The sequence below is a fragment of the Amphiura filiformis genome, chromosome 4, assembly GCF_039555335.1.
Source record: "Amphiura filiformis chromosome 4, Afil_fr2py, whole genome shotgun sequence".
Taxonomy (NCBI): Eukaryota; Metazoa; Echinodermata; class Ophiuroidea; order Amphilepidida; family Amphiuridae; genus Amphiura; species Amphiura filiformis.
Genome location: NC_092631.1, coordinates 6,811,297 through 6,835,648, shown reverse-complemented (window position 1 = coordinate 6,835,648; position 24,352 = coordinate 6,811,297). Strand labels below are relative to the sequence as shown.

The 24,352-nt window shown below is 35.4% G+C and overlaps 1 long non-coding RNA gene across 1 annotated transcript; it reads left to right on the top strand.

The window, feature by feature from the left end:
* The first annotated feature begins 13,287 nt into the window (after positions 1 to 13,287).
* LOC140150519 (uncharacterized) lies at positions 13,288 to 18,908 on the top strand. The gene is made up of 3 exons (XR_011858803.1): positions 13,288 to 13,452; positions 16,748 to 16,894; positions 18,317 to 18,908. It is a non-coding gene; the product is annotated as an uncharacterized lncRNA (long non-coding RNA).
* Positions 18,909 to 24,352: the final 5,444 nt, after the last annotated feature.

Genomic DNA, 24,352 nt, shown 5'->3' with positions numbered 1-24,352 from the left:
ATAATGTAGGATTTCTGATCAATTTAGACTTGTACTTTTTTACACAAAATTATAAATTATATAATTTTCACTGTCACTGTTTCCTTTTCATTTTGAGTCGAAATAAAGAGGTAAATAAAGTATTTCTATGTTAAATTACAGAAAAATACAGCGTAAAGAGTTTTAGAAGCCTGGCAACGCCTATAATCAACCAAATAATTCCATGACATCCAGTGACATTCATTTCACTGTCACTGTAGGTCTATAACAAGTTGGGTAAACTTCGACAAAAATCGTGTTGCTAGGTTAAGGGGGTTCGGAGGTTAGCATAACCTAGCGGTGTTTGCTCTTACATTATTGTCACAAATAAAGCTGACACACAAGATGAATGGTATAGGTGTGCATTAAATGATGGGGGGGCCGGGGGGGGGGCACCCAAAACTTTCGTTTTGATATTATGATATTGTTCTTAACTCAAGAACCGCAAGACCTATGGAAATATAACTCATTCCCTATAAGATCAATGACTCGATATTAAGAAGTAGGCCTATACTGTAGTTTTATAATTAATGGTCAGTAAAACGAGAGAAATATGGACACTGTCATCCCACGCGCCTTTATAGTAAACCATACTGCAGTTACTGTCCGTTTTCCTATATACACAATACACAGTGCTCTCACCATTGACGCGCGACCTTTACAAATAGTCTATGTTAGAAGTATATTGCATTTGCCTAGTTAACATCACTGTGTGAAAAATAACCGGCCAATATTTTAACTATTCTCCAAACTTCTAGCAAATATATTTCTCTAACATGACCTAACATTACAGCTAGGTTAGATGTTCAGAAGGGTCGCACTTTCGTAGAATATGAGTGAGGGCAAAGCATAGCTAGCTCATAGCTAGCCAACTCCCCGTGTTAATTGAATGGAGATTTGACCGAAAATATTGAGCTATATTGGTAACGGACCGCTCCGTTCTGAAGGATGCCACAAAAACGGTACAAGCTACATTTAAACTATTCTATGAAATTCTAGAAAATATAGTTTTGTAACATGTCCTAAATTTTTAGCTAATTTAGGTGTTTGGAGAGGGTCGCACTTTTGTGTTTTAGGAAGGATATGTAAACGACAGATAACACCAAAAATATGAAGAAATTATTTCCAAACCGTGTTAAGTCAACAATCATTATGTTGCTCATTTTCAAGAATGCTGGTTAACAAAAAGCAGGCCATTGTCTCATTTCGTGAACAAAGGTCCACATACCATTGTATCCTTTCGTTTCCTTTATAATCGGTTACCCAACCGAAGCTATAATACCAGCTTTATTGCGATATCGCACATGTAAAACAAGCTTAAAACAGACACATGTGCACAACCAGAGAAGATCCGATTTAATCAGTTGAGCTGTTTCAATGAGTGTTATCTTGGTTTAATAGCTTTTAATGTGGTTTAAGTCCTGCAAAGGTCGAGATGAATTCTACTGTAGACATGACTGCATCATGCTGTATTTTTTACCCAATGTTTTTAACAATGTGAAAGGGAACAGAACAAGAAAAAACGTCACAATGTTCAAATATTGCGTGATATTTGTAGCTATATATTTGCACAAGATGTCTGTTCTCATATTTAATATGATAACAAGGGGCCGGATAACAATAGATTGTGTATCTTATTAAAGCAACATTGGTTTCATATCCATAAAAATAAAATATAGACTTTTTTATACATGTTAGTTTTAGGTCTCTGACAGGATTATTGGGGAAGTTTGGTCACATACTTTTTTTCTAAACATTGAATGTTTACTAGCATAAATAATATTATAGGCCTAATTACTGCAAAATGTATAAATTACTAGTATAGATAATATTATAGGTCTAATTATACAAAATGTATAAATGGACAGAAAATAATGAATCCTTTATTTTGTTTATTTATTCACTTACCTATACCCACCTACTTACCTCCCCACCCACTTACCCACCCACCCACCCACCTACCTTACCTACCCACCCACCTACCCACTTACCTACCTACTTACACCCACCTACTTACTTACCCACCCACCACCCACTTACCCACTTACCTGTCTACTTACCCTACCCACCTACCTACTTACCTACCCACCCACCCACCTACCCACCCACTTCACCCACCCACCACCTACCCACCTACTTACTTCACCCACTTACCCACCCACTTACTTCACCCACTTCACCCATACCCACCCACTTCACCCACCTACCTACCTGCCTGCCTGCCTGCCTGCCTGCCTACCTACCTACCTACCTACCTACCTACCTACTTACTTACTTACTTACTTACTTACTTACTCACTCACTCACTCACTCACTCACTCACTCACTCACTCACTCACTCACTCACTTACTTACTTACTTACTTACTCTTACTTACTTACAGATGAGTCCCGGGGCGATGATTTTCATCGTTTGCATGCTCATCATATTCGTTGCTATTATCGTGGGTATAGCGTGTGGGCTCCTTCTGTAGCTATGAATGTATCACTCTGTTCAAGTTTGGGAACATCAAAAAGGTAGATGACCTGACAATTTTTTTTCAATTTTCGTTTGCTTCATTTTTATTCTTACACTGTTAAAATTGTTTCTTCGCAATATAGTATTGCATTTAAATAAATATTTCAAAAAAAGTAACTAACCCCCTTAAATAATGGGCATTATTCAAACACGGGCGATTGTATTACAAATCTGTAAAATGCACTGGAAGCAGAATTTATTTCTGCACATTTTGACACCTCATTTGTAGCAATTGACTAAATATTGACGTCACAGCGTACATTTAAATCAATGTAACCCAAGATTTGAAAGTTGCAGTAAATTCTATTGATTTGTATTCAGTATCATGTGAAACTCAATTTATCACCTGCAGAAAGAAAGTTTCAGGCCGGGTCAAAGGTCAGGTTTTTCCCGGGTAACTAGCTTTGGCCAATGGCGTGATTCGTTGGTGCGATGTGGGGTCCAATCACGTGTGTCGGTATTGCTTGCTCGAGCGTCATTCTCTGTCGTTGAAGCATTGGAGGAAGATCGGTGAAAAATGTTCTCCCACCCACCACACCCATTAATGGTGGAGGCAGGGAATATATTGATTGAAGATATCATTCATATTCAAAACAAAATCTGAAATACTTTCCAGAATTAGTATAAGAATTATCATTGTCATAGATGAGGCTTCGTGAATAGGTAGAGTGGGTATTTATTACTATTACTATACTAGTCGAGTAACAAAGCCAACCAAGCAGATATATTCACCACAAAATGATGGCAATGTTACTCGATACTTATAGTATAATTGATACGTGAAGTGCGTGAGAGGCAGTTTTTCTGTCCGAATTTTTGATATTTAATGTAATAGTGTAGTTCTTACATTAACTTAACCAGTTATTTCAAAACAATCATTATTTTTCTGTCAGGTAATCTTCCTGAAGAGCATTTATGGCTTCAGTAGTCTAGTGGAGCACGCTATGTATTTATATGGAAAACGAAGGTTTCAGCCAGTCAATGTTTGCTTTTTCATTGAGATCATGCTTTGATCCAATTATCTTTATATTTGAAGGCCTCAGCTTTGCTAAGACCGCGGCATTTTAGTGAGCAACCGGCTCTGTAGGTAATCACGAATGGAGCTCACCACGTAGGTATTTTCATACCGGGTAAAGTTGTCTCCTTAATATTTATCTTTTGAGTCAACTTACATGTACTCCAGGTTTGTCCCGGCGGAGTTCGTCATGATGTATATTCACATCAACAAAGTTGTCTCTTGCTTGCTTTGCCTTTTTGCTACTTTTAGGTAACCACCAGAAAAGTATAGTACCAGCAATCGCTTGTCCAATTTTGGGCTGCTTGTGTAATAGCTGATTCCAGTTTTCTTTGTCAACAAACATTTGGTAAATAAATTCACTGATCTTTTTCTAATGTCGACATGAGTCGCAAAAAGTTGTCAACGTGTTGTTTTATTTCTGTCTGGGGATAATGATATCTGAGTGTTTTTGTATTGTCTGTGTTTTATTGTAAGTGCAACTTTCAAATCTGGACCTCACTACATTAAATTGACCAGTGTTTTATTGTTTTCTGGACTATCGTATCAAATGAGGTGTCAAAATGCGCAGAAATAAATTCTGCTTTTAACACATTTTACAGATTTGTAATACTACAGCCCGGTTTTGAATAATTGCCATTATTTAAGGTGGGTTAGTTACTTTTTTTGAGATGTTCATAATAGATGTGTCTTGTCTCCAACAATGGAGAACAATCAACATAAACAATTGGATTTTTAAAGCGGCTTTTACAATAGACAGAAGGAAGGTGAGCAAAACAACAGAGTTAGAGAACAAGATCAAACAACAACAACCTTCAAACAAAAGTAGGGGAGACCGGGGATGAACGTTACAAAATTTACATTTTGCCCCATATAATTCCAATGAAAGAACTCAAACACTCCATCTTGGGTGTGTGGTTAGCACATTATGTTTACTAAACCTTGGGGCATACAAAACATGAAAACATCAAACAACTAATTAACTACTAATTAACTAATGAAGGTAATTTTTTGTAACAACTTACCCCGCATACCGGGTAAGTTGTTACACCATGCGGGGTAAGTTGTTACAATGTTACAAAATTTTATGGACCTTTTATAGGCCTTTAGAAGCATTTAGATCATTCATTCTATAATAAGTTCATATATATTAAACTATGATGCTCTTATATTATGGTTAGCCGCTGCAACCCGCAAAGAATCGCCATATTCCAACACACGTTGGGCAGCAGCTTCCATAATACATTAAGAGGTGTTTTCCCCCTCTCTGACTTCCTTTTCCAGGTTCTTGTCATCATTAATAGTAGAGCAATTACAGCTCTAGGTAAAGCAAATACACAGTAAACATATGAAATATTTAAACATGAAAATTGAAACAAAATTTAGTTCAACACATGTAAACTGTAACTGGGGTAGGTTGTTACATGGGGTAGGTTGTTACAGTGTAACAACTATCCCCATAGGGAGTTTTGCACACATACGCCATTATAACACAACCCTGAGGCAGAATTACAGATCATGACTCGGGGATATATTAGTGACCTACACATACTATATTTACCATAACAAGCTAGCATTATGCACCTTCAGTCGTTAGAGCTATTACAATATTACAGTTTTGTCAGAAAGTTACTAGGAGAGGACAAAAAAAGGTTTTTTAAACATAACTTTTTAGTAGAACAATGGAGAAAGCTCGTGATTGGCAGTATACCCCAGTGATGTGTAGGCAACATATGGATGTCAGTTAGCCTGCCCTCTCTTATTCCAGCTTGGCACACTGAGAGGTGTAACAACTTCCCCGTGTAACTTCCATCCCCGGTCTCCCCTACACATCCTAATTTCACAATGTGGCATATATCAAATTCAAAACGCTTTTATTTTAAGGACTTGATGAGACAAAAAAATGTTGAATGATTCATTTAAAGTTGTGTGTTACTTTCTTTTTAATTTTTGACTGACTATATATGAGTTTTACAGGTTTTTGCCGGTTTAAACCAGACAACAAATGGCAAAAACAAGTTTTTGTCACTTTTCCAGCAAAAACCGAACTCTGGTTGTCATAACTGGGTCATTCTTCAACCTTCCTCTAAAACTGGAGTGAAAGATTGCTGTTGCAGTGAATGTGACAGTTAACAAAATTTGAAACAGCAGCCTCATCGTTTCATAAAAAGTTCCACTAACATATTGTCCAGTTTGATATTCTCTCAATTTCTGCAAAGAGAAAATGGTAATCGAATGTATATCAAACTGTAAACAATTAACAGTAACAGAAAGTGTACACTTCAATGCAAAGTTTCACTCCAGCGGCACTCGGGGAGTGAGAGTGATATATGGAGCAAAAGCCCGGATGTCTGACCGACAGAATAATCATCGTGATTTATACATACCGCCGAATACCACGTTACTATAAGCCGTCCTATATAAATTATAACAGCTGTGAACCGCGCCATCTATAATACAAAGGGGTGGCTTATCAATAGTTATCTGCGTTTCATGAGTATGTAAAACTACAAGGAAAACAGGGAGGAAAAAGACTGTGAATTGCGCCCTCTACAGTTAGTATAACACAAAGGGGTGGTTTATCAATAGCTATCTGCGGTTCATGAGTATGTAAAACTACAAGGAAAACAGGGAGGAAAAAGACTGTGAATTGCGTCCTCTACAGTTAGTATAACACAAAGGGGTGGTTTATCAATAGCTATCTGCGGTTCATGAGTATGTAAAACTACAAGGAAAACAGGGAGGTTACGGCGCATTATCTGGGGTTTATATGCCTTATCTGGGTTTAGACTGCGATATGCTAAGGTTAAGGCATCTTAGCCACAGGTAAGGAACGTAAACCCAGGATAAGGCCGTCTAAACCACAGATAAGGCGCCTTATCCCTAGATAAGGGATGTAAAGCCAAGATAAGGCAGTTTAAACCCCATATAATAGACATGAACCCCAGATAAGGCGGAAATGACACACTTATGCTTCTGCTCTCATTCAAAAATCACATTTACGCTCTACCAAATGGGGGCCATCTTAGATTTCTGGGCAAAAATTATTTTGTAACGTCAAATTAATGTCAGATTCGGATTTCTTGAGGTCGACTTACCGGAAAAAGTGTCTTTGTACACGATTTTAGGTAATCTGGTTCAAAACTTATTTTTTTCAAGATGGCGCCGGCGGCAACCATCTTGGATTTCTGGGTAAATATGAGTTCGTAATGTCAAATTTGAAATCCTTGTGGTCGACTTATCTAAAAAAGTGTCTTTGTACACGATTTTAGGTCCTCTTGTTCAAAACTAAATTTTTCAAGATGGTGCCGGCCACCATCTTGGATTTCTGGGTGAAAATGATGCCGTAATGTCAAACTAATGTCAGAATCGGAATCCTTGTACTCGACATATCCGAAAAAGTGTCTGTGTGCATGATTATAGGTGCTCTGGTTCAAAACTTAAATTTTCAAAATGGTGGCGGCGGCCATTTTGGATTTTGGCCTCTAGCGAAAAATGCCGGGATTTTCGCGAGGGACATGGTGGCTATTTTTTTTCTAAATGGTCCATAGAAGTCGAATCAATCGTCAAACCTTACTAGCCAGAGAGTGGTCACCAAATTGAACTTTTTCACTATAACTATTGTTACGAGTCGTACTTGACTCAAGGCCAAAATCACCTTTTTCCCGAACTCACACGAATGCACAACACAAATACACTGTTTGTTTAAGCTAACAAAATCTAAGTCTTTAATTGAAAACGGAGTATGATTGGTACATATAATAACAATATCGCATATACAATAAAATCACACAATGACAGTTTTACTATATCAGTACTTAACCAGCTGTCTTGTTGTTGGTGATCCTAGAGTTCTTGCAATGTTCTGGACGACTGATGTAATATATCCTTATTCACTTGTCCTGCGAAAATCAGCGAAGTCCATAGTACACTTGCATTTATAAATCCTTGCGTATAAAATCCTCATACGAAAATGATGATGCTTCCTCCAATCTCCTTTGCGCTGCTACATGTATCTCCACAAATATATCTCCTTGCGATGCTTTCTCCGCAAAACTATCTCCTTGCGCTGCTTTCTCCAAAAATGGTGTTTCTTTCACCAATCACTCTTTTTCCAGGGAACAGGTTTCTTTAACACAGCTCCGCTGTTTTTTGACAGATGCGTGGCCTTCACAAACCCAGCAAACTCCAGCAATTTGACAGAAGAACTTTTAATCCTTTGACGAGGAAGAGCACTTTTGTGTGCTCGCTGTCTTCTTCGTTGCTGTATTAAAATTAGCTCAATTATTGGCTATATAAACTGGTTAAAATGTACTTCTTTTTTGAAGCACGAAGACCATCACACACATGTGGAATATCTCAATCTCCCATGGCATTCTGTCCAGTCCCAACAAAAGCCTCCAGCTTTTTATAGCAGTACTCATGCAAAAACCCATAATCTATTAATAAACCATTACTTCAATAACATTTTCACAACATTGCTGCAATCTTGGGATTTCCCAAGATTAATTATACACATTCACATTACATCACTTCCTGGGGGGTTTTCCTGATGGTGCAACAATGAACTGGGGCTTTCCAAGTTCCAAACATAGATCTGACTTTGTTTACAATAATTTGGGGGAATTCCAAAACGACTTTCCACATCATTATCTTGCACGTACAAGGGGTTTTCCCATCTCATGACATACTTTCAGCTTGTAAACAAAGTTAAATAATTAAATTAAATTAAATTACTCAGGGCACATCACACTATAAGGACACAAAATAGGAATCTATACAGTAGTATAGTGATTTGAACATGTGTTGAAAAGAATAGATAAATTAAACATGCATCCACTTATAATGTAGGCCTATTTTGTACACTTGGTAGATTTGAAGGTCTACACTTGTGACGTAAAATTAGAAAGTGTTCCCGTTCAATTCATCCCGCCGTAGAGAGCCATAACATGATAATATACGATTTCCATTAAATTTAAAATTTGTTATTCTTTACTCAAAAGGCTGAAATAGTTGGCCTATTAGTAATAATTACTTTAGAAAAGGTTTCTGTCCATTTTAAACAGAAATAACAAGGTAAAGCGAAAGAAACTCCATTGGCTATTTTGGCTTTTATCGTGGAGTTCTATGGGGACTTAATATCAGAATAACACATTGGGCTATTCCAAAAACAAACAAAAAATAGATGCACACCCCCTATAGAGGAGTTCGAATTTCCGTACTTTTTGTCCAGTCGTGACTGTTGGAAATCCAGACTTTTAAAGTGTCCAAAGGCGAAAAAATCCAGCAGGAAAATAGTTCAAATTCAGAAATCCTCAATTTGAGAGCTCATTTTGGACATTTCCGTGATTTTTTAATTGGATTTCCAGGCTTTTTCCAAGTGACATTGGCAACTGGAATTCCAGTCGTTTTCAGAAAGCAGACCTGGGAATCCAGACATTTCTTTGAGGGGGTGTGCACTTATTTTCTGGAATAGCCCATTATGTCAAAATTGCTCTTTTGACATAACAAACACAACAAATGTGGCTGATTCCATTTAGGTGTAAGTTGGGACAGGTGTAAACATTACAATTATGCCAAAAAATCGGGTTTGAAAAAACCCAACAAATTTGATATTATAGGATCGCATTTTATGGCTTTAATATTCACTCACGGCAAAGCAATGTTGGGCTAAATAATACCGATGACGCCACAATGAATAGAAAGTAGTAAAGGAGTATTCAGACGGGGCCAAAAATCTGAATATCCGGAAAATTCGACAATTTAATCCAAAAACAATAATATGTATGATTAGTTGAATTGCTATTTAATCATATAGTTTTGTATAATATATACTTCAGATAAATTTGTTTATATACGATTCTGAAAATTGTGATTGTAAATTGCTATTTAATTATATAATTTTGTATCATTAAATGCATTTCTCTATATAGATATTTAATATAAATGTTCTTATAAGATTTTAAAAATTGTAATTATCATAAATGTGAACATCATGTGTGAACAAATCAATTGAATGAATGAATAGAATAGAATAGAATAGAATAGAATAGAATAGAATAGAATACAATACAATACAATAGAACAGAATATAATAGAATAGAATAGAATAGAATAGAATAGAACAGAATAGAATAGAATAGAATAGAATAGAATAGAATAGAATAGAATAGAACAGAATAGAATAGAATAGACGGTAAAAAAATAAGCAAAAAATCACCATTTTAGTCAGTGGTATAAAAGCCACAAGGAAAGTCTTAGTGCAGTAATGGCGAAAGTGAAATTTAAAATACAAAACCAACTTATTTGTAAATCATATTGTCAATGTTTGATTCTGAATCAGAAAAAGAACTAAGTTTTGAAACAAATTGTCACCTCGAAGGGCTGCTTTAAGTTTCGCTGAATTAATCTGCAAGAAATTTTTGGTACATAAACATTATGTAGCCAAAGGTTTTCAGGGGGGATGAGGCTTTGGATCACGAAATGTCCTTTTCATACATACAAATTACGTACTATTTTACGTTTTCTCGTAACCTTCTTATTTACTTTCAGTTCAAAACCGAAAGGAAAACGCTATACTTACTGAGTCAAAAACTCACAAAACACACTCACACATACAGCAGCTACACTCTTGAAATAGGTTCGATTTAGAACCTTTTTACTCCTGTGTACGGTACCCTCTCCAAAATGGTTCTAAAAAGAACCATTTTCTCAAACAATGGTTCTAATAGGAACCAAAAAGGTTATATCAGCATATGGGTTTGAGAACTTTTTAAGTTCTGTATAGAACCCTTTAAGTTGGTTTCTTGACAAAGAACCATTTTAAAAATTCTGTATAGAACCAAAAAAGTTTTCTATCCCCCTAAAATGGTTCTTTGTATAACCATAAAAGCTGATAGAACTTATTTGGTTCCTTTTAGAACCATTTTCGGGATACTGGTTTTTTCCAAAACCATTTTGGGAGATGCTTCCGTATACAGGACTAAAAAGGTTCTAAGTCAAACACTCTTTTCTAAGAGTGTATTTGTGATGATCTTTTGTTGTATGCTGATTTATATTGTTTTATTTTTATGTTTTAATTTTTACTATAAAATAATAGTATAGAGTAAATGTTATAATACTTGTAGTATATTATTGAAAATTGTTTATTTTATGTTATCCTACCAAATGTAGTTCATTGTTTTATTTGCGTGAAAGTATACTTTTATTCTACAGTGAGACCGAGTATGAGTTTCGAACAGAATACGGGTAACTTCCATGAATACTCACTATATAGGGAAAGCCACAAGAGCATGGGTTTCAAAATTATTAACGCTGACAAATTACATTTAAAAAACATACTCCCCCTGGAAGATATTTCTAAAACCTTCCACAGGGGGAGTGTGCATTTCAACTGGAATAGCCCATTATTTGTTCAAACGACAACATTGTGGTTATTCGCTCAGCAAAAAGGTTCTAAAACGTGTCCTCTATGGAACCCACAACGGCTCTGTAATCTGTAACGAACCAGAAAGGTTCTAAAAAGCCAATAGGTTAAAGAAACCTTTAAAGAATATAAAAGGTTTTCCAGTTTAAAGAACTATTTTCTTGAGGGATCCATATAGAGGACAAAAAGGTTCTTTAAGGGTTTTTGGAACCTTTTACTAAGAGTACACGAATCCAGATATCCCAGCAAACACACAAATGTTTTTAAAACGTTATAAACGTGTTATGCTTTTGAAATTTGGTCAAAACGTTTAATAACATTTAAATGTCTGATTATATAAAGGTCATGAAAATATTTTCAAAACGTTTTATATGAAAAAACACTACAACAAAATTTTAAAATGTTGTCAAAATGTTACTGCAAAATACATGTTGGCAAACATATTTGCAAAATATTTTGTCAATACTTTAAAATAAGAATGTTTTGCACCAAGTTTTCAAAAATGTTTTCTCAATGTTATTAAAACGTTTTGTATCCTTAATATTTAGAACCCGACATTTAAACGTTTTCTGTAAAACGTTTTGTGTTTGGTGGGTACTTATGAAACCTCCCATTTGCACTCTTAGAAGAAGGTTCTTAGGATGAACCATAAAAAGATCTTAGGACACTCTCAGGAAATATTTGGTTCTCTGAACTCAAAGTCATTTAGATGCTTCTTTGGTTCTCCAAATGTTCTATTTTTTAAGAACCTTTTCGGTTGAACGGAAACACTGTAAAAATCATGTTTAGAAATTCAACACTTTTTTGCACCATGTTTCTATAAACATGTTTGATTCCTAAACACCAATGTCAAATTTCAAGACATCATGTGTTAAATTCCTGAACACAAAGCATCAAATTCCTAAACATGTGTAGATTTCAAACATTTAAAAACGTGGTGCGAGATAGTGTTTAGAAAAGTGTTTAATTTCTAAACACACTTTTTACAGTGAAGATTCCCCTAAGGACCTTCAAATTCATAAGGGGTTTAGTGAAAATCTAAGAACCTTTCGAAGAATCAATAAATCAATAAAGATTCAACATGAGTTTCAGAGAGCCAAAAAAAGTTCTTAGAGTCTCTTAGAGTGTCCTAAGATCCTTGATGATTCTTCTAAGAATCATCAAGGGAAGGGTTCTCCTGAGAAGACAAAATGGTTCTTTTGGAACTTTCTTTTCTAAGGGCCCGTTCAATATTTACGCCAGGGAGAGTGGGAGTTTTAAGGCAAATCCGAATTGTTTGGGTGTCTTGAGGGGGAAATCTGGATATTTTTACTTATAATCAATGAGGGGATGTTAAGTTTTAAATGGAGGAAAAAGGGGAAAACAAGGGAGAATCCGAAATTTTTGAGCGAACGCGAGGGGGGGGGGGAGGGGGCAAAATTTGTTGTCGATTTTTGTCAACACACCCCTCCCCCCAGTGTACGCCTAAATATTGAACGGTCCCTAAGAGTGCATGCAATTTTAGGGTCAAATTTATGCTGGCGTGTAAAATAAAAAATAATTTCTATTCGGAATAATAGGCTAGAACCAACAAAACAAGATGTGCCATGAACGTTTATGTTTGTATCATCAAAATTATTCCTGCTCTAAACCGGATTTCCGTAACATTGGAAATCAGATATGTTTATTTTTCCTCTCATTTACAACCCATGATGCGTTTATGTTGCCCATGAATCTTGACATACTTGATCATTTAATCGACTTTAATCGGATCATGTAGCGCGGCGCTTTCACAAACACACATTATACACACACGAATCTAGTGACCTTTAGAGTGCTCCGTAAGCCCGTGTACGATGCATTATGCATGATTATCGTGCTATCTACCGTAGATAGCAAAAGCGCGATATTGATGAATTTTAAAAAATAATGATACACTGCTTTGCAAGCATATTTTAAATACTTTCATTATTATTATTATTCAATATAATCTTACATTTTTGCTAGGGCTGTATTCACAAAGCTAACTTAATAATTATGATTATTGTTTTAATGAAGAAACTTGCACATTTTAAATCATATAATAATAACATTTTTAATTTCTTGTTACACTGATTTAAAAAAAAATATTTTGAAATATTTTAGTAATTTAAAATAACAATGATTTATCAATTGAGATAAAGATAATATTTGATTACATTTGTTTCACTCTCGCATGCTATATCATTAACAAGGTCAATCAGCCTGGCTGATGATTCTACCATTAGCATATAGAGCAAGGGTTTCCGTTCACGCGATAACTTCCCGTTTCATAGGTCAAACGACTATCTATATCTATAATACTGCGGATGGGCGTATAAACACGGCGCTTTTGCTTTCACAAATATGTATGTCACATAGATGTTTTTATATCATTATTTTACTTTTAAATTGTTAATATTATTCATTATTTCGTGACGTCATCATGGGGGCTGGATCAGGAGGCGGAGGAGAAGGGGTATGTTTGTAAATTAATGATGTTAATTTCATTTTTATTTTTCCAATTCCAAAGTAGCTTATATAACTAGCCTGATATTTGACAGTATGATGGTAAGATATGTATATCGTTGTGAAGTCTGTGCATGTCAATAATGACAGCAAGAATGTAAATTATTATTTTGTAAATTAATGATGTCATGTATATGCAATATATGAAATGCAAGTAGCGAAGCAATTATACATTTAGCTGTGTAAATGCAAATATATATTTTTATATAATAGTTTACTGTTGAACTACTAATTTATACCTGCTTAACGGATCCAAAATTAATTAATTGTCCTAGCTTTTAATATATTACCTTTTAAAATAATATTAACGTATAATTCCAACATTTAAAATACGGAATATTTTATCTACACATTTGAGATATGCTTATTTTTAGTATAATAAATAATTTAACGAATGAAAAATATACAGATGCGGCTCTGTGCAATTTATAAAAACCTTTCCACGCAATTTTGCTATTGAACGGTGTGAGTCATTTTGGTATTGGCATTTTCCTGTGCTGCATATTAATATGTTCGCCAGGTTACGCTTAACCATATGATATAGCCATAGCATTATATCACTAGTAGCCTTCATGATATAGTTAAAGCTGGCGGTGAAAGTGCATAATTATTTTAATGCTGTCATTGCATGAACCAGATGTGATCAGTGGCGGCGCCAGGAATTTTTTTCGGGGGGGCAAAGTGAATTTCAGGGGGGCAAAACTGGCAAATATTGCAGCAAAAAGAGGAAATTTACGTGATTATTTTGGGGGTTTTGCCTCAAAAGTGGGGGGGTGCAAACTGGGGGGCAAGAAAATATTTGGGGGCAAATACCCCCCCGTAGCGCCGCCACTGGATGTAATTTGAGTATACGGTGGACATAGTGGATATAATTACTGATATTGGACATAAATTATTTTATATGAGATGAGACTGAAATGTCGGAATTTAGAAAATCAAGGTTAATTTATGCATCTAAACCATGTAGACACACTGCAAAAATATTTTACTCAACATTGAGTAAAAAGGTCACAACTCAACAGTTGAGTAAAAAAATACTTAACATTGAGCTCATATAGGTCACAACTCAACAAATGAGTAAAAAATTACTCAAAATTGAGCTCATGTTGAGTAATATTTTACTCATTTGTTGAGTTGTGATCTAGGCCTATATGAGCTCAATGTTGAGTAATTTTTTACTCAAATTTTTTACTCAACTGTTGAGTTGGGACCTTTTTATTCAATATTTTTTGCAGTGCAGACATATCGCACATCAATGACACAACCATACAAAACATGCAATTTATTTTAATAAAAATATAGATTTCATACATTTCCTTTTATAAGGTTCGTATAATTTTTTTCTAAGCACGATAGGAAGCCTACAAATGGAAAATATAAGAAGTTAAGAACTGTATTAATCATTCCGATTAAATAAATTACATGTTAATATGTATGATATTATCATTGATGAGAACATTACAAATGGAAGTGCATGATTTGTATGGTTTTTACATTGATGTGAAATATACCGGGTATGAAAAAATAATTCAATTATTAAATATGTAATTAATCAGGTATCATAGCATTAATATGCAAATTTACAAATTGATAATGAGCCAGCAGCTTAATCAACGTAATACCAAGTATCCAGTGGCCTATTAGAAGAGAGATATTCGTTATTTTCACAGGTTGCGTCTTCTCATAACAATTAACTATAGCCCTGTAAACACAAAAAGGTGTTTGTTTTTTTGGGTTTTTTTGTAAAACCTTTTAATAACAATAAATGTCAGGTTAATTAAGGGAACTGGAATGAGCGTTTTGAACATTTCGACAGCATTTTTTGTGGGACATGAGAGCACATCAGACCTATCGAATTGCATTCTGAATACGAAGAATGTCTTTCTGATATCAAATAATTTTTATTTTATGAAATTCACGATATAATACAAATTTTTTATGACAAATTATTAAAATTTGATATTTTTCACATTTTGGAGATATAACAGTTTTCTTTAAAGTGAAAGAACAATATAAATTTAATGATATAGTCTTAAAGTGTATGTAGCTGGGAGGAAAAGCCGACGATCAATTGAAAATTTTGACCTTTCATATTGAAGATATGGATTTTTTCCCCAAAAGACCTCATTTTTTTTTTTTGGTGTTTTGGGGAAAAAATCCATATCTTCAATACGAAAGGTCAAAATTTACAATTGATCGTCGGCTTTTCATCCCACCTACATACACTTTAGGTAGAAATCATCAGATTTATAAAGTTTACTTCGAGTAGAAATATCAAAAATATCAATTTTTAATTCTTTTATTTATTTATCCATTTTAGCTCAGAGTTTATTTACAATGCCTAAAGTCTAATTGATTCTTGTCTCCTATAGGTTTCACTTCAAATGGCATTTCATAAAGATCATTATTGAGAAATATAACTCCAATACTCTCGCCCCGCCCTTCCGCACATATTCGTGTTTCAATTTTGACGTTAGTGTTTGCAAATTGCCCAATCATAGTGATTGTATTTTTGGCGCATGCAGAAATAGTCTACATATAGGATGCTCTCATTGGTTGATTGATCAATCGCTCATCGCTAGGCTTGAACTATGAATAAAAAGGGGCCAATTCATCATGTTATCGCAAAAGAGACACTGCACATAATAATACATAAGTAATCATTTCTAAATTGAACATCAATTAGTGGTGACGGATTCAGACAATTATGCGAAAGTTCAAATGTGCATATAATATAATAATGCTGTGTGGAGTATGTCATATTGAATATTTGTTGGTTTATTTATCAAATATCCAATGATTGATGACACCAAACACGAATATGAAATTGTGAAATACTATATCACTGTAAATAAATAAAAAACATGCCCTGTACGCCACACCAAAGTTCAGGAAATATCACCTCAAACCCAAATAAATAATAACATAACAATGTTGCATGATGAAGTCCGAATTTGTGTCCCCACAAAGCTCAAATTCAGCCTCCCTATAAATCCGCCATTTCAGGCAAATGCACTATACATTATTAACACCGTAGGCCTATAATGCAAACTCACGGAAAGCACATTTTCTATCAAAAAATATTTGACACCATATCCCGACACACCCCAATAAATATTTAACCCGTGCGGTTTATGCAGACCCCTTTCAGATTAGTCTTGACACTTGGTAAAGAAATATTCCATACTAAATGTCAAGTCTGTATATTTCTTACACATTTTTACTATTCAATTTCCAATTTTCAGTGGAGCACAAAGAAGAAGATTTTCATCGTTGTTATGCTTATCCTATTCGTTGCAATCATCGTGGGTGTAGTGTGTGGGGTCCTTCTATAGCTACCAATTCATCATCACTATCTTCAAGGCGGGACATCAGAGAGGTAGATGACAAAGGTGTGTATTTTTCAAATTTCGTTTGCTTCGTTTTAATTCATGACAATCGTCAAATCTCAATATCTGGCATCGGCAAGTTCAAGTTGTTGACACGTCTTGACTTTGTAGACATGACTTGCTTGAAGATATGTCTCAACTGTTCACAAGTATATTTTAATCAGCTCGTAATCGGCGGGCCTTATAACATCGCGGATTAATATCAGTATATTTAATTTCAAGAATATTGTCTTGTGACATCTCACCAAAAACATCACAAATCATTTATTCAAGTCCCATAGTTAGTCTACTTTCTTAAACATGCACAATATAGACCAGACAGGTCAACTAATCACTCTGAACGTTTTATTTGGCTACTTTTCGGCGTATAGTAAAAACCCAACAATTCCCGCCGATTTATACGAGCTGATGAAACTATAAAGTGTCTTAGATTGTGTCCTCTAAGATATGTGTTTCTATTCATAACAACTTTTGTCAAGCATTTAAATCAGTTATGCCCCTGTCATACTTTCAATCCGCTTGCTGCTGCAGCAAGACATATTGATATCAGCCAATCACAAGCATTGATTGTGTCCATTTGTCTGCAATGCACTTGCGTCATGCCGCTCAGCGGCAAGCGGCATGGCAGTATGAAACCAGTATTAGAATTAATCACTGCGATTTCAGCATACCGACGAATAACAGATTACTATAAACAGTCCCTATATATAACCCGTGAAGTATACCTGACGCGATTCGCCGAGCACGAGCAGCGACTAATAAGCATGGTTTGTATACACATTGTGAGTCATACCTACGTACGCGGGCATTCAAAGAGAGGACGTGTGTGTAAAAGCGTGTGTATAGGTATAAAAGTGTGTCTGTCCCAGCATTCAAAGCGAGGACAAGAGTGAGTTTCACACATTCAAAGTGAGGACATTTTTCACAGCGAGGACATCTCCGAATAGCACATACAAAGAGAGGAATTCACCCATACCCCCCCCTATACCCCCTACAGAAAGAGTGTCATCCTGTGCACCTGTTCACAAAGTGAGGACTGGGATTTTGTCCTCGCTATGCCAAAATGTCCTCACTTTGAATGTGGGAAACTATATCTTGTCCTCGCTTTGAATGACTTGGTGAACACCCGCATACTTACGAAAACCAAATTAGGCCTATACACCGTCCCTATATATCCCGTGAAGTGCCTTACGTGATGAGCCCTCTACTGTCATTATAGTATAAAGGGATGGTCTATAGTCATTTATGGTTCGTCGGTATAAGAAAAACGCATATATTCTGCGGAGATTCTTTTATTAACAAATGTTAAAACTATTGTGGTGTAGATTGTTCAACCAAAAAAGGTCCCAATAACGTGTAAAAATGATTCCTTAACGATATTGTTTAGTATTTTAAATACTTCTTATCTTTCTTTGAACATTACAGAATTTACCAGACTTGGATCATGCAATAACCGGAGAGTTAGCGGTGTCTGGAATTACCAAACAGTGAAGGCACACTTTATATGAATATAATTCAAGGCATAATATGCCTATAGTTTTGGACTATAATAGACCTAGTATCTATGAAGTCACGTAAAGTCATGGCTTTGCCACACTGTGACGTAGACACCATCACTCGTGGAAAAGCAATGTACGGCCTATAGGATGTAGGCCACTACCAAATGTACAGGCCCTACCGATACTGATGACGTGATGTGAAACGTAAGGCCCAGGGATGTAAGTAGGACTGAAGAAAAAATCCTAAACATCTGGAAAAAGCGCGTGAATTTGGGCTAAAAAGCCCCAAAACGGGCCTGATAATAAATAAAAGTGCGGAAATTTGGACACAAAAAAATCCTGAATTCAGGATTAATCCTACAAACTTACATCCCTGAAGGTCATAAGCTCACAAATTTCATATGGAGAGCAGTGAGCAGACATTAGTAGGCCCCGTAGTAGGCCTACACATACGCCAACCAACGAATTCTTTGTCGACCAAACTATAGTCCAGGCAGTGGCGCCAACAGGAATTTTCCGGGGAATTTTTGTGGGTTTGTGCGCGCACTCTAAGCAAAATGGTTCTAAAATCTGTCCTCTATGTGGAACTCTCAACGGTTCTGCAACTAACCAAAAAAGGTTTTATAAAGGCCAAGGTTCTACAAAAGGTTTAAAGAACCATTTAAAGAATCTAAAAGGGCTCTTTCAGTTTAAAGAACCGTTTTTCTGGAGGGTGCCTTATAGAGGACACTTTTAGAACCCTTTTTGCTAAGAGTGTGGCTGTGTGTAGGGGTGGGATAGAGATGTTGGACGGGTGGGGGTATAGGGGAATTAAAAGTGGGCTGGTAGCGATTATGATGAAAATGTTACCAGCGTTTGATTAGTATAGGCCTAAATAGGCCTAGGACTATTATGTCCGCTAAAGAACATTAACTTCAAAAATATAAAGGATTCGACTTTTTGAATTAGCCTTAGTATTGTAAGCCCTTTGTATTAACAGTACTAAAAAAGGTAGTGTAATCTGAATTTATAGGCAAGACACAAATTACTGTAATATTACCTGTGTACTTGGTCAACCAAATGAATTTACAACCCTGTGCCTATTTTAACCAAATACAATGTAAATATTATTTTGAAACGTATGTTACAATAATTATTTTATGGTGCTTTCGTTCGGTTCATTTGTTCTTTCAAAACATTTTACACAGATTTGTACATGATAATGGTACAACATTTAAGAAGGAAGTGAAATAAGCTATCAGGGGAAATATTATTAGGCCAAATTTATTTTAAAAATTACATTTACACAAAGATACATTTGTTATGAGTTTGGCAGAATGCCGAATAGCAATTCGTCTCTTTGTTAAATTCATGTTACGCTATTCCATTTATAATCCACACTACCCCTGTGGAAGATTTAGCTAAAGTCTTCCACAGAGGGAGTATGAGTTTCGAATAGAATAAACAATTGGGTAACTTCCATTTGAAATACTCACTCCAGTTGTGGAAGATATAGGTAACCATTATACAGGGGAGTATGGGTTTCAAAATGATTACCTCTGACCAATTACATTTGAAAAACTTACTCCCCCTGTGGAAGGTATTTCCAAAATATTCCACAGGGATAGTGTGGATTTCAACTGGAATAGCCCATCGTGTGATCTCTTGTAATTCATGAGTAAAAGTCAGCAATAGGAAGAAGTGCAATTTACACAATGGCGATAGTGTCGGAAACGCAATATTGATATTATTTTTAAATACAGAACAAAATCAAGTCATTATTGTAAATTATATAATTATGAGTGCAATGTTCGATTTTAATCATAATCTACGCGGCTCCGAAAAATGTGAACTCGAACTCGACATATTGAAGTTTTGACTATTTAAAAAAATATATTGACAATTTGTATAGTGTATAACTTACATAAATTAAAATGCAATATTGTACTGTGCCAGGTATACAGATTTTACCTTTTTCGCAAGATTATAAAAATCTCTTTTTTAGTTTAAAAAAATATCAAAAAACTTGGCATATCAATCTGTCATACAGTATTGATAAAACAATTTGAAATGAAAAACAAAAACTTGATTACCGGTATGATTATTTCAGTATTGTTCTTTTATGTGTTTAAGTGATTGTTTTATTTATTTGTTTTAATTTATAAGTTCAATAGAGTGCAATTGTTATAGGGTGTTTATGAAAATATTTATATTTAAGTTATATTACATTATTTGTTCAGTGTTATATTTGCGTGTTAAGTATTGTTTAATTTTCAGGTGCAATTATTATTTGTTCAAACGACTGAAACCTCTTAAGGCGAGTCGGATGGCAGAAGGCATATTTACCAGTTTTAGTCATTGAAATGCGTCAAGGAAGCCAATAATCTCACGTTTCCATAGGTATACGGCGGTTCTTGAGTTTAATACGGCCAATAATATATCAAAACGGAAATTTTGGGCGTCTTTCCTCTTCCGAGAAAAACCAGGTGGTGGCCGCATTGCATTCCCTAAATTCAGTAAATTTTCATCGGCAACCGTGTTATTGAATAGGCCTATATGTTAATAAATAATATAAATATAAGCTAAAACCGTTGAGGTTCGATAACAAACCCCACAAAACTAACCAAGTATATTGAAAATGCCATACGGCCGGGCGCTGTCACAAGTTGCCGGCTCGATCATGTCAGCCACCACCTGAGAAAAACCGGGAGCGGAAATGACACGCCTTTTAACCAAGCCTTGTGGTCTCCTTTATAGAACTTATACATTTCCTTTTGTGCGTCAGCTTTATTTACCTAAATAGTTAAGTGCAAACACTGCTAGGTTATGCTTCCCTCCGACCCGCCTTAAGGCAATTGTTGTATATTATTGTTTTTCTGATACTGACGAACCCAGGTAACTATAAACTGTGCCTTTGTATTAAACTGACTATGGGGCGCCGTTATGGAATTCTTTGCATTAAGAAATTACACAGGTACGATGTTAAGTTTATTGCGTTTTTTTTGTCAAAAGATGGATGGAGTAGATCGTCTTATCAAGATGAAAAGTTGTATCTAGTGCATCGCATGACGAGTATAATAATTATGGTAAATTTATTTGGTTTGTATGTAGTTTTGTTCAGTGTTGTTTATTGGTAATGACTCTTGATAGTAAAACTCTGTTGCCAAGAAATCCACTATAAGACCACAAACCCTTACAGTTGTAAAACAGTTGTCTAGCCTATACTATGTAGTACAGAGTATAAAAGAATTAAGGTACCAGTTATTTACAACCCTGTATATCCTGCACAAAGACTGATAATAGTAATTAGAGCCAGCAGCCAATAGCTGCATCTTTTAACTCGGATTATTTTTTTGAATTTTATTATTCGTTGAAATCGGTCAAGAAATGAAGAGACTGTGATCCAGAATCCCAAAGATGATGCAAATATTCAAAAGTTGCAGATTGCTATTATATGCTCTATAATTATTTGAAATAATTATCCTTCCCAAAAATCTTTCTCGAATATAAAGAGAACTAGCGCTATGCTTTCCATTGATTAGCACATTAAAAATGGAACTTTTTGTTCCTTCCTGGGTTTAGATCACCGTTTTTTAATTCATTAGAGAATGAATTTGGAGAAAACCACCTGATAATTACAAACACTCGCTGAGCTTTTAATCCGATAAGCTGATTATCTATTTGTTTTCATGAATTGGAAGACATTCTTTGATGTACTACTGAGCTCAATCATCTGAAATTACTGGAGCGTGAGCCACCCAGGCTGGTGGCTCAGCATAGTATTTTATTAACAGAAGGTTTTCTCCAAATTCGTTTCCTAATGTATCAACCGATTTCAACAAATCGGGTCTTAAATTAGATCTAAAAGAGTACAGTTACTGGCTGCTGGTTTTAATTTTGACACAGTTGATTTCGTTTAGGATATGCAGGGATGAAAACGGGTACATTATTTTGCGGTCTGTATATAAATTGTACAGTCAACCTATAGCATTTATGGTACAACTTTTTTTGAAATTGCCTTGAGCTGTTCCATAAAATAGATGCACGCCCTAAGAGCGTATTTTTTGCAAAGAAGGATATAATTGGAATCCACAGACAACCAAAAGTCCAATCACTATTTCTCATATCAAGCAAAAAGCTTTGAAAAATTCAATCAAATGTATGGAAAAGTTGAACAAAAATCACATAAATTCAGATGCTTAATTCGGAAATTCAAAGGTACAAAAAAATATCTTACAATCATTATTAGGCCTATAACAAATTTGGGGGAATACTAAATTTTTGACTCTGTCTAGCTGAAGTGACTTACTTTTTTTACCATTTCTCCTTTTAAATTACGCTGGTTTGTAATGATCATGATTGGCCAAAGCTAATTCCATACCTATCCACGTTATCAGGTATGTTTATGCTCTACATAGGGATATATGTGCACCTATTTTTTTTATAGAATACATTATATTCTCATAAGTTTATTCCTCATCATGATTTGTGATGACAATATTACCATTTTGATGATAATTATAATATGTTTTCCTTGGTATAGTAGCTGATCTGTGCCACGATTATTAATTTGGTGACAAGATAGGACCATTGTACTTTATATTTTAGAATAAAATATTGAACCTAAAAAACAGAAAGTGACTTCAGTGTATTTTGTCTTTTACCATCTTGGTTGACACTTAAAACTAACAATTCTCAACCCATATTACTTTACCACTGCCTTGAACAAAATATGCATTTTTACTTCACAATTTGAATTGTAAACCTGGTGGGAATGGCACTTGGTAATTGAACACCAAGGAAACTAATTTGAAAATAATAAGTGATAAAACAAGGTGGTTCGATAAAAAAAAATGGTTGGGTGCCTTTATTTCTAACTTTCAGCTCTGAGACAGACCTTAAAAGTCATTTCAACAACTCCTCCTATACCTTTGTACAGGAGCCAACCGTTGTTAATCCGTGATGAATCCACACTTTTACTGTAGCGTATACGCGAACGCGAGCGAGACTACGCGTTACGCGAGAGCGCGTAAAATTCGTCATGCCTGGAACCTTTGTGCGTACATGAAAGCTTACAAGTTGAATTCAGTATTTTCAGATAGCGGCTAAATTTTGCCGTTTTATTCTGTAGTTTTATTGATGATATTAACAGAGAAATCATCGAAGTTTTTGTAAGGCTTAGTGACAATGATTAACTGACATTTCCTCGTGAAATAATCGTGAATTATACGATCTTTAGCTTCTTTGCGTTGTTGAAAGGGATTCACTCATGTTTCCCCGGTGTTCATCACCGTTTAACAACTCGCGTCCGGCGCGTCTGCGTGGTTTACTTCGCTCGGGCAGCTAAAGCTGCCCTCGCGAAGTAAACCACGCAGACGACGCGGCCGCATCGTTGTTAAACGGTGATGAACAACGGTGAAACATGATTGAATCCCTAATTCATACAGATAGTCGATAGTCCCCAAGCAGATTCTCATGCTCTGAAAGAACAGCAGGCAGGCAAAACAGTAATGACTTAAGTCTGGTTCTTACTCCACATCGCACGCGATGCAATGCTATATAAAATTCCCTTTAAAAGGGAAAGCCAGCCTCAATGTAGAAGAGGTCTTGTAATTAGTTTTGGTCAATGTGAAAGGCATTTTTAGGATCACGCTTACATCTACATGACAGTCCACCAAACCATCAACGATGAGAACATGCACACTGAAACAGCAGAAAACATTAATTCCTAATCTCATGTCAACTCTTTTAATTCATTACATGTACTCCAAATTTTCTGCTCTGTTGTTTTATTGTTGTTGTTGTTTTTTCTTTTCAGCTTTTTACCCACGATATCGCAATTTCCAATTTTGTAATACCAGAACTTACGAACTCAATATCTTCGCTTAGGAATGTCCGATTTCACTGCTTTCGATATATACACTGCCGGTTTGAGTTAACTTACATGTACATTTTATTTTAAAATAACTTAATTAATTCGCAA